This window comes from Malaya genurostris, chromosome 2 (genome assembly GCF_030247185.1).
Source record: "Malaya genurostris strain Urasoe2022 chromosome 2, Malgen_1.1, whole genome shotgun sequence".
Lineage (NCBI taxonomy): Eukaryota > Metazoa > Arthropoda > Insecta > Diptera > Culicidae > Malaya > Malaya genurostris.
The window spans coordinates 185,314,829-185,327,736 of NC_080571.1; the positions used below are offsets into that span (position 1 = coordinate 185,314,829).

The following is a 12,908-nucleotide window of genomic DNA, read 5'->3' on the forward strand; positions in this document are numbered from 1 at the left end:
TTTGGAAAGCGAACAGGACTGGCCGAAGAGCCTTAGCATTCAGTGTGTTAAGTTTGCTCTTGACCTTGATTGCAAGGTTGGATAATAGTTTAAGGAATAGATTCGGGAAACTAATTGGGATCGACAGTTGTTGATGGAATTGGGCCTGGCTCTGCTCATCCGCAGTCTCGTTACTCCATCGTAGCTGATGTGTGTAGCGATGAACTGGTCCGGCGGGAAGGGCCAGGTGAATTACTTTCTGATACTGGTAAAGATATCGGGTTCGATTCCTGATGTGATCAAGGATCTTCCCGGGTTGGAAATTTTCTTGATTTACCCTGGATAGTAAATCCGAGATATTTGAATGTTATTTTGTGGTCAGTCGTTCTTTTGAAGAAAAATCTATACCTGATAGATAATCAGATCGTTTTCTTTTGTTTACTGGTTAAGATATGTGCAAAAATATTAATTATCATTTAGATAACTCGTTCTGCTCACACCTTTGTAGGGGTATGAGGTGGGACCATCATCATCATTCATTTCATCGTCTGGAGGGGGAGGACTCATTGTGCTTACTGTAGCACGAGGTTATATTTTGGCAAGTATGGGAAATTATAAGAGGGATGCAATAATGAACTGTAATCAGGGAGGAATAAAACAGTGAACAGTGGTAAGGAACGGTCGCCAAGACCTGCTCTTGGTCGATTGCCACTTCAATTGATGCCAAAAAACCTCTACGAGGAAAGCACCAGCTAACGGTTCGGTGCGCAGTGCAAAAAACCTCACCGAGGAAAAGGCACAAATAAACTGTTTATAGTTTGTATCGACTAACGGTACCACTTCACTGTTCGATCACAATCGACATAGGCGCTAAAATGATTATATATATATATATATATATATATATATATATATATATATATATATATATATATATATATATATATATATATATATATATATATATATATATATATATATATATATATATATATATATATATATATATATATATACATATATATATATATATATATATATATATATATATATATATATATATATATATATATATATATATATATATATATATATATATATATATAATCATTTTAGCGCCTGTGTCGATTGTGATCGAACAGTGAAGTGGTACCGTTAGTCGATACAAACTATAAACAGTTTATTTGTGCCTTTTCCTCGGTGAGGTTTTTTGCACTGCGCACCGAACCGTTAGGTGGTGCTTTCCTCGTAGAGGTTTTTTGGCATCAATTGAAGTGGCAATCGACCAAGAGCAGGTCTTGGCGACCGTTCCTTACCACTGTTCACTGTTTTATTCCTCCCTGATTACAGTTCATTATTGCATCCCTCTTATAATTTCCCATACTTGCCAAAATATAACCTCGTGCTACAGTAAGCACAATGAGTCCTCCCCCTCCAGACGATGAAATGAATGATGATGATGGTCCCACCTCATACCCCTACAAAGGTGTGAGCAGAACGAGTTATCTAAATGATAATTAATACAGGGTGATTTTTTAAGAGCTTGAGAACTTTTTTAAACAATAAAACGCATAAAATTTGCAAAATCTCATCGGTTCTTTATTTTAAACGTTAGATTGGTACATGACATTTACTTTTTGAAGATAATTTCATTTAAATGTTGACCGCGGCTGCGTCTTAGGTGGTCCATTCGGAAAGTCCAATTTTGGGCAACTTTTTCGAGCATTTCGGCCGGAATAGCCCGAATTTCTTCGGAAATGTTGTCTTCCAAAGCTGGAATAGTTACTGGCTTATTTCTGTAGACTTTAGACTTGACGTAGCCCCACAAAAAATAGTCTAAAGGCGTCAAATCGCATGATCTTGGTGGCCAACTTAGCGGTCCATTTCTTGAGATGAATTGTTCTCCGAAGTTTTCCCTCAAAATGGCCATAGAATCGCGAGCTGTGTGGCATGTAGCGCCATCTTGTTGAAACCACATGTCAACCAAGTTCAGTTCTTCCATTTTTGGCAACAAAAAGTTTGTTAGCATCGAACGATAGCGATCGCCATTCACTGTAACGTTGCGTCCAACAGCATCTTTGAAAAAATACGGTCCAATGATTCCACCAGCGTACAAACCACACCAAACAGTGCATTTTTCGGGATGCATGGGCAGTTCTTGAACGGCTTCTGGTTGCTCTTCACTCCAAATGCGGCAATTTTGCTTATTTACGTAGCCATTCAACCAGAAATGAGCCTCATCGCTGAACAAAATTTGTCGATAAAAAAGCGGACTTTCCGAATGGACCACCTAAGACGCAGCCGCGGTCAACATTTAAATGAAATTATCTTCAAAAAGTAAATGTCATGTACCAATCTAACGTTTAAAATAAAGAACCGATGAGATTTTGCAAATTTTATGCGTTTTATTGTTTAAAAAAGTTCTCAAGCTCTTAAAAAATCACACTGTATTTTTGCACATATCTTAACCAGTAAACAAAAGAAAACGATCTGATTATCTATCAGGTATAGATTTTTCTTCAAAAGAACGACTGACCACAAAATAACATTCAAATATCTCGGATTTACTATCCAGGGTTAATCAAGAAAATTTCCAACCCGGGAAGATCCTTGATCACATCAGGAATCGAACCCGATATCTTTACCAGTATCAGAAAGTAATTCACCTGGCCCTTCCCGCCGGACCAGTTCATCGCTACACACATCAGCTACGATGGAGTAACGAGACTGCGGATGAGCAGAGCCAGGCCCAATTCCATCAACAACTGTCGATCCCAATTAGTTTCCCGAATCTATTCCTTAAACTATTATCCAACCTTGCAATCAAGGTCAAGAGCAAACTTAACACACTGAATGCTAAGGCTCTTCGGCCAGTCCTGTTCGCTTTCCAAATAGTCACTACCTGCTTCGCGCGCGAGGCTCAAACGTTTGTAGACTGCTCATTATTTTTAATTCTCAAACAAACTAAAAATCCATCATCATCATACCGAACATAGTAACTTAATACGTCTCACAATAATATATATAAACAAAAAAAAATACAATCTTCGTAATACGTAAAAAAAATAAAAAATCTAAAAAAATTGAACTAACTAAATATTTGCTTACAAAGCGGACTTTATGTGTGAAATACATAACTTTTTGAACTCCACCAATGTCGCCGCGCGTTTGATCTCTCTTGGCATCGAATTGAAAAAACTTATTCCCTTGTACAACAATGAGTTTTGCGATCTGGCTAACAAAAAGCTTGGTGTTCTAGCATCAGACGCGTTTCTAGTATTGTACCTATGCAAATCAGTTCCTCTTTCAACTCGATCACACAAATATCGAGGCAGCATGCCATTTAATATCTTGAAAATAAATACCATGATTAAGTAGTAAATTCTCTGTTTCACTGAAAGCCATTGTAGTGCGTTCAGTAGAAAATCTGAGGAGGTATATCTACTACATTTTAGAATTAATCGCATGATCTTATTTTGCAGTCGCTGTAATCTCAAGATTTGTGTGTTATTAGCAAGAAACAGAATGGATGGGCAAAAGTCAATTTGTGGTGAAATGACTGTTTTATACAAAAGAATCTTACTATGGGTCGTTAAGTCATTTTTCAAACGACATAATACACCATATTTTTTGGCAATCTTCTTGATGACGTTATTGATATGAGATTTGAATGTTAACTTTTCATCAATTATGACTCCAAGATACTTCATTTCTCTAACGCGATCAATAATTTCACTATCAATTTCCACATTGGCGTCATGACCGGTGCTAACAGAAGAAATAACCATATATTTAGTTTTCGCGACGTTTAGTTTCAGTTGATTAAATTTTAACCATCGAACCAGCGAACTTAGATCCTCGTTTAAATGTGCAACAGCTTCATTGAAATCTTTAGCCGTAATGAACAGAACAGTATCATCAGCAAACAAATTTATATCACAGAAACGTAAGACTCGCTTCATATCATTAATATACATGATAAATAGAATAGGACCTAACACACTTCCCTGAGGCACACCAAGTGAATTGCCGAGGGAACTAGACATTACATCGTTAAACAGTCTTTTGAGATCTACTACATAAATAGTTTTCAAACTATTCATGTGCCATTCCCCCGATGCCAAAACGCCGCAATGTCTGCAACAATAAAGGTCTTGAAATTGTTTCAAAGGCTCTCTTCAGATCCAAGAACACTCTTTGGCTTCGATTTTCTCCTTCCATTTTGCCAATACTAGGTTCAAAGCGGTTTCACAAGAGTGACCCTTACGATATCCCGATTGTTCCGGTATTAACAAACTGTTAGAGTTCAAATAGTTAATCAGCTGATCTTTAACAACAAGTTCCAAAATTTTTTCCAGCGTGTGCAGCATGTTAATGGGACGGTACTCTTCGGCTTTATCCCTTCCAGTAACCTTGGGGATAGGAACAACCAGAGATTCTTTCCACACTTTTGGCACGTGTCCCGTGTACAACGATTTATTTACCAAATCCAATAGATCGTGTCCGATAACATGAAAGCAATCCTGTATCACTTTTGAGTTTACATTATCAATAACCGTCGATTTTCCCAAATTAAAATAAATATTTTTCAATTGTTCAAAAGTGATTGATTGAAATTCATCAAGTCTACAATAGTTATTCATCGGCTGTGTTATTTCAACAGGTTCACCTACCAATTCAATACTTTGATTGATCTGCTGAACACTATTTATGAAATAACTGTTGAAATTTTCAGATATAATTTGTTCTGTGTGTTCTTCTATACCGTCAAAAGTTATACTTTTCGATGCACTATGTGTAGGATTGATAACCTGTTTGAGAATTTTCCATAACTCTCTACTGTTTTGTTGATTTTGATCGATTCTCCTCTGTATGTATTCATATCTAGTCTTCTTCAGGGCCCGTGAATAAATGTTTCGTGCTTGTGTATATCTACTCCAGTTACTATCATTGTTAGTTCTACAGAATCTCTTGTACTGTTTATCCCTCTCCCGTTTTAACTGTAAGAGGTCTATTGAGTACCAACTACTCGAGCTGTTCAAACTAACATACTTTTCAATTACTAATTCATTAGTACACTATTTCAGTATGTCAGTAAGAATAGATGCCCTGTGATCCAAATTTCCAGTCAACTGTGTACAACCCAAGCTTCTTGATACAAGTCGAGATATGGTTTGCTTTGAATAGTTTTTCCAACACTTGATTTTCACCGTATCTTCCTCATTTCTAGAGCTACTCGTTACGGAAATTGCAATTGTTTCATGATCTGAAATCTTGCAATCGGATTCCACATTTGAATAAACACCGTCGAAATTGGAATACACGTGATCTATCAATGTTTTACTGTATCTCGAAATTCTTGTAAATTCATTTACAGTTTGCCTCAAATTGAAGAATTCTGCTAACTGTTTCAATTGATTCGAACCTTGATCACTGAGCCAATCAATATTAAAATCTCCATCCAGGCGCTAAAATGATTATATATATATATATATATATATATATATATATATATATATATATATATATATATATATATATATATATATATATATATATATATATATATATATATATATATATATATATATATATGTATATATATATACATATATATACATACATATATATATATATATATATATATATATATATATATATATATATATATATATATATATATATATATATATATATATATATATATATATATATATATATATATATATATATATATATATTTATCACAGTTTCTAATGTATTTGTAAACAATAAAGCAATAAAGGCTCACGGTACCACACACAGAGCTTCCTGACAAAGGCTCACAATCGACCTTGAGGACGGATTAATTCGAATTATCACTCGACCGCACGGATGCAGACAATAGAATACGGAATAACCTTGATAACAGAATAAAACAATTCAACTCACTGTTGAAGAAACGTGAAATCACGTCCGATTGGCCCGATAGTTGCAGTACAACTGACCTCCCTGGTTTAGTACAAATGAGTTACACAGACTCACAACTATAGAACCATTAGATGTAATGTCACATAATAATAAGCAAATTCCAACAAAAATCGATGCAATCTTCAATTGAATCGATTCGCTCTCGGTATTAGTTAGTAAGTTAGTATATAAGTTCCTTTTCCCCATTACACAATACAAGTAGGTTTAGAATTTTCCCTAACTCATTTGTACTAAACCAGGGAGGACGCTTCAGAATCATTTTCAGAATTTTATTCTGAATCTTTGAAGCGTTTTCTTCCTGGTGGAACAACAGCTTGACCAAATTGGTACCGCATAAAGCATGGCTGGTCTGAAAATTTGTTTATAAATTAACAACTTGTTTTTTAGACAGAGCTTAGAATTTCTGTTTATAAGAGGATATAAACATTTAATATATTTATTACACTTTGCCTGGATTCCTTCAATGTGATCCTTCAAAGTGAGTTTTTTGTCATACGTTAAACCTAAGTATTTAGACAGATAATCACTGAAAATATTTAAACTTCTTTGTAGGCGACTACAGATCACTCTTAGATTTCTACCTGTGGCTAACAGACTTTTGTCGTCACAAAATAGCGATTTCTGACAACCAACGGGTATATTTGGAAGATCAGAAGTGAAAATGTTATACAAGATTGGAGCTACACTCGAACCCTGCGGAACACCGGCTCGTACGGGTAGCAATTCAGATTTACAATTCTGATAGCTAACCTGAAGAGTACGATCAGTTAAATAATTTTGAATCATTTTGATCAAATAAATAGGAAACTGGAAATCAGACATTTTTGCTATTAAACCTTTGTGCCAAACACTGTCGAATGCTTTTTCTATGTCTAGAAGAGCAACTCCAGTGGATAACCCAGAAGATATATTTGATTTTATCATGTTCGTTACTCTGACAAGTTGATGAGTAGTTGAATGTTCATGACGAAATCCAAACTGCTCTGGTAAAAAAATTGAATTCTCATTTATATGAGTCATCATTCTCAACAAGATAATTTTTTCAAAAAGTTTACTGATAGAAGAAAGTAAGCTAATTGGGCGATAACTTGATGTTTCTGCTGGGTTTTTATCAGGTTTTAGGATAGGAATTACTTTAGCGTTTTTCCATCTTTTTGGGAAGTAAGCTAATGAAAAACACTTGTTGAAAATTTTAACCAGGAGTCTCAAGGCAACATCGGGAAAATTTTTAATAAGAATATTAAAAATTCCATCATTACCAGGAGCCTTCATGTTTTTAAGTTTCCTAATAATTGATTTAATTTCATCAAAATTCGTCTCAATAATGTCATCGTGTGATAACACTTGAGTTGAAATATGATCATATTTCAGTGAGACTTCATTTTCAATAGGACTCACAACGTTCAAATTAAAATTGTGGACACTCTCGAACTGCTGAGCAAGTTTCTGAGCTTTTTCGCCATTCGTAAGAAGTATTTGATTTCCTTCCTTGAGAGCAGGAATTGGTTTCTGAGGTTTCTTAAGAACCTTAGAAAGTTTCCAGAAAGGTTTAGAATATGGTTTAATTTGTTCAACTTCTTTAGCGAAATTTTCATTTCGCAGAAGAGTAAATCTATGTTTAATTTCTTTTTGTAAATCCTTAACTATGTTTTTCATAGCAGGATCACGAGAACGTTGATATTGTCGTCGACGAACATTCTTCAACCGAATGAGCAGTTGAAGATTGTCATCGATGATAGGAAAATTTAATTTAGTTTGAGCTTTGGGAACTGAAAGATTTCTAGCTTCGATAATATAATGATTCAAATTATCAATTGCTGTGTCGATGTCCGCAGAATTTTCTAAAATAGTTTCATGATCCACATGATTTTCAATGTGAGATCTGTAATCCAACCAATTAGCTCTATGATAGTTGAAAATAGAACTAATTGGATTAATTAAAGCTTCGTTGGAAAGTCGGAATGTTACAGGAAGATGATCTGAGTCAAAGTCAGCATGAGTAATCGGTTCACTACAAATGTGACTTTGATCTGTTAGAACCAGATCAATTGTAGACGGGTTTTTCACTGAAGAGAAACAAGTCGGATTACTGGGATGAAGAACTGTGAAGTAATCAGCTGAGAGTTGATTATGAAGTATTTTACCATTACTGTTATTTTGCCTACAATTCCACTGGACATGCTTAGCATTTAAGTCCCCTATTACGAAAAATTTCGATCGATATCTTGTAAGTTTTTGCAAATCGCCTTTAAAGAAATTTAATTGTTCGCCGGTGCATTGGAATGGCAAATATGCTCCAGCGATGAAATAAATTCCATGAATGGTTTCAACTTCGATTCCCAAGCTTTCAATAACTTTAGTATTGAAAGAAGATAAAATTCGATGTTTAATTTGCCGTTGGACAAAAATGGCAACTCCACCACCCATTCCAGTAAACCTGTCAAATCGATGAACCACATAATGTGGATTACTTTTCAATTTTACATTTGGTTTAAGAAAAGTTTCTGTCACAATGGCAATATGAATTTTGTGAACTTTGAGAAAATTATAAAATTCATCTTCACTCGATTTCAAAGATCGAGCATTCCAATTTAAAATATTCAAATAATTATTTAACATCACTGTTAAATTTTAAATTCATTATAATATTATTTGCAAATTTCCATCCGATTTGAAATGCTTCAAAAAGTGATGAAGTCGAATTCATTTGGATGATCATTTGAAAAAGTTGATCTTGTAGGTAGATCATTTTATTTTCAGTTATATCGCCTAAATCGACTTCATTTAAAGAAGCGAATGGCATTGAAGGAATATTTGTAGGTAGACTGCCATTAGAAGAAGATGATTTGGCCGGTCTACCTATTAATAAATTGTTTTCGTTAGAAGAAGAACTGCAAGGCGGTCCTGTGTTTTGATTATTTACATTAGAAGAAATAGGTGATAGATTTCTACCTAATATACCAGCATAACTGACATTAGAAGAAGATGATGACGAGGTCGATCTACCTGTCAATAAATTGTTTTCGTTAGAAGACGAATTGGCAGGCGTACCTGTTTTTTGTTTCGAAGAAATCAGTGCCTTAGAAAAATTAGGCGTGGCATTTGTAACGGTTTTTTGATTTTCAGGTATGTTCTGTAAATTTAAGGTCGTTGATTTGACTTGTTGTCGAAGCGAACGAGCGTTTAAAATTTTTTCCCTGACAGGACATTTCAAATAATTGGATTTATGATTTCCATTGCAATTTGAACATGAAAATTTATCAGTGGTTTCATTCATTGGACAAACGTCTTTCGAATGCGATTTACCACAATTCAAACACCGTATATCCATATGACAATTTTTGGTTCCATGACCGAAGCCTTGGCAACGACGACATTGCGTTAAGTTTGCAATACGATTATGCCGTTTATAATGTTCCCAATGAATTTTAATGTGGGAAATGAAACGTACTTTTTCTAAAGTTTTCAAATTGTTTACATCACTTCGATTGAAGTGTATTAGGTAAAGTTCATGGGAAATTCCAGAGCGTGGTTTAGAATACCATTCGCTCTTTTTTTCATAAGTATTACTTGGGAAGGGGCAAAACCAAGCAATTCTTTTAGTTCATTTTTAATTTCATCAATACTTTGATCATTTGATAATCCTTTCAAGACAGCCTTGAAGGGTCTGTCTGATTTTATATCATATGAATAAAATTTATGAAGTTTCTCGGTCAAATATCGAATAAGACGTTCGTAATCTTCTAAACCATCCACCAAGACTCGACATTCTCCTCTTCGTCCGATTTGAAATGAGACTTTCACTTCCGGGAGAAAAGTAGAAAGCTCAGTACGGAATGCTTTGAAGTCGGAAATCATCACCGTCACTGGTGGCATAGGTTGATGTTTCTTCCCAGAACGACAAGCGTCCATTTTGGGAATTTTTGAAGAATTTTCTTCTATGTCGCTACAATCGGATTCAGGAAGAATCTCGTAAATATTGTTAGACGGCATAGGATCAACGGAAGGGAAATCCGTCCGTTGTCTTTTATTTTTACATTCAGATTCTATAAGATCGTGAATGTTATTAGAAAAATGTTGAATAACGGATTGTGATTTATTCCGTATTGAATTATTTTTAGCCTTAGGCTTGTTGCCTTTCCGGTTGGACGCAGGCATTTTTGAAATTAATGAAATTTTAAATTAAATTAACTAGGCTAAATTAGTCTTCGATTAGACTCCTAGCTAGCCTTAAAAAAGGCTGATTAATTTCTTAGTCACTCTAATATCACTCTTTGTATCACTTAGTCACTCTAATATCACTCTTTGTATCACTTAGTCACTTAGTTAGTGATTCAGGTAGCCTTGAAAAAGACTGAAGCCTTGAATCAATGAAACTCTAGGTAGCCAGAAAAAAATTCCAGGAGCCAAGAGCTATACGCGTGCGGTGCGAACGACTGTTCAACACCGACTAGTAGTATATAAGTTCATTTTCCCCATCACACAAGTATGTTTACAATTTTCCCTACACAAATATCACAGAATTGCGGAAGCAAATGATGACCTCATGGTAATAACCAAATCATTTATATATATATATATATATATATATATATATATATATATATATATATATATATATATATATATATATATATATATATATATATATATATATATATATATATATATATATATATATATATATATATATATACCGGTACCGTGAGCCTTTATTGCTTTATTGCTTACAAATACATTAGAAACTGCGAGAAATATATATATATATATATATATATATATATATATATATATATATATATATATATATATATATATATATATATATATATATATATATATATATATATATATATATATATATATATATATATATATATATATATATATATATATATAATCATTTTAGCGCCTGTGTCGATTGTGATCGAACAGTGAAGTGGTACCGTTAGTCGATACAAACTATAAACAGTTTATTTGTGCCTTTTCCTCGGTGAGGTTTTTTGCACCGTCGCACCGAACCGTTAGCTGGTGCTTTCCTCGTAGAGGTTTTTTGGCATCATTTGAAGTGGCAATCGACCAAGAGCAGGTCTTGATGACCGTTCCTTACCACTGTTCAACAAGCTAAGTATTGCTTTTTTTTATTCCTCCCTGATAACAGTTCATTATTGCATCCCTCTTATAATTTCCCATACTTGCCAAAATATTACCTCGTGCTACAGTAAGCACAATGAGTCCTCCTCCTCCAGACGATGAAATGAAGACAGATCCAAACCCGCCTGTTGATAACAGTAATAAATCCCTCGGGATTAAGGAATATTCCGATGAACCCTCACTATTGACCGGTCCATATGTCGTGTACTTCCGGACCAAATCAAAAGATGAAGCATTGAATTTTTTGACATTATCTAAGAACCTGACGTCACATTATCCGGCTGTCACACAAATTGTAAAAATACGCTCCGACAAACTCAGGGTCACGTTGACCAGCTTAAAGCAGGCTAATGAGATCGTTCGAAAATCTTTACGCGGGAGTATCGCGTATACGTACCAGTTCGCGATGTCGAAATAGACGGCGTGGTCACAGATGCAAGTTTGACAGATATTCTTGAGCACGAGGTTGGCGGTTTCAAAAACCCCTTACTCAAGAATTTGAAGATACTGGATTGCAAACGCTTGCATTCAGTATCGATCGCCGAGGATGGGACAAAATCTTATCCTCAATCGAATTCGTATCGTGTGACCTTCGCTGGTTCGGCTTTGCAAAATTATGTCCTTCTGGACAGGGTTCGTCTACCCGTACGTCTCTTCGTGCCGCGGGTTATGAACTGTACTAATTGCCAGCAATTAGGACACACAGCCTCCCATTGTTCGAATCGGCCCCGTTGTTCGAAGTGTGGAGAGTGTCATGCGGATGGCTCTTGCGGAAGAGACATTGAAAAGTGTCTCTACTGCAGTGAGGGTTCGCATGATCTCTCAGCATGTCCCGCCTACAAATTGCGTGGAGATAAGTTAAAGCACTCTTTAAGGGAACGCTCCAAGCGCACATTTGCAGAAATGCTAAAGAGCGCTACACCACCAAGCCCATCTCCAAATCCCTATGCTTGTTTGTCAACAGACGAGTGCGATTCAGACGACCCTCTCTAAGGCACATCTTCGGCCATCCCTCGTAGCAACCGGAAATGGAGAAATATTTCCTATCATAAGCTACCTAGTAAGGGTTCGAAGGTGGCCCTTGAGGGGCCTATAAAAGTAACAGCTAATGGAAGTGTTGGTAAAACACCGATGCAAAGAATAGCTCCTGATCTAGAAAAACTGAGATCTGATCACTTCCTAAGACAAACAAAAACTCAATTGCCCCTAAAAACCAGTCAAAGAATCAACCAAATGCTGGATTTATCAAATTTTCTGATATAGTGGACTGGATTTTCACAACTTTCAATATTTCCGAACCCATTGAAAGTTCTTTTGATGACTTTTGTTCCGTAGCTGAGACGTTTTTTAAACAGTTGACTGTAAAATGGCCCCTTCTTTCAGCGATCGTATCCTTCGATGGCCAGGTTATCCAATGAGATCACGGATTTGATCACTGTTTAACAATGGAATTGCAGAAGTATTACCCAAAAATTGATTCCTTCAAACATCTATTATATACCATGCATTGCGATGTATTTGCATTGTGCGAAACTCGGTTAACTTCTGAAATATCTCTCAACTTCCATAATTTTAATATTATTCGTTTGGATCGAGAAACTCCTTCCCGCACCAACGTTGGTTTTATGAGACTTTAACTCACACGGTACGGGATGGGGTTGTCTTCATGACGATAACAAATCAGCTATGATCCATGATATTCGCGACAACTTCAATATGACAATATTGAGTACGGGAGAAATGACACGGATTCCTGCACCACCAGCAAGACCAAGTGCGCTGGATTTATCCCTTTGCTCGACATC

General features: G+C 35.4%; 1 protein-coding gene across 7 annotated transcripts in view; it reads left to right on the forward strand.

The window, feature by feature from the left end:
- Positions 1-12,908, forward strand: part of LOC131432691 (uncharacterized) — a 306,576-nt gene that overhangs the window by 95,983 nt on the left and 197,685 nt on the right. The window lies entirely within an intron of this gene.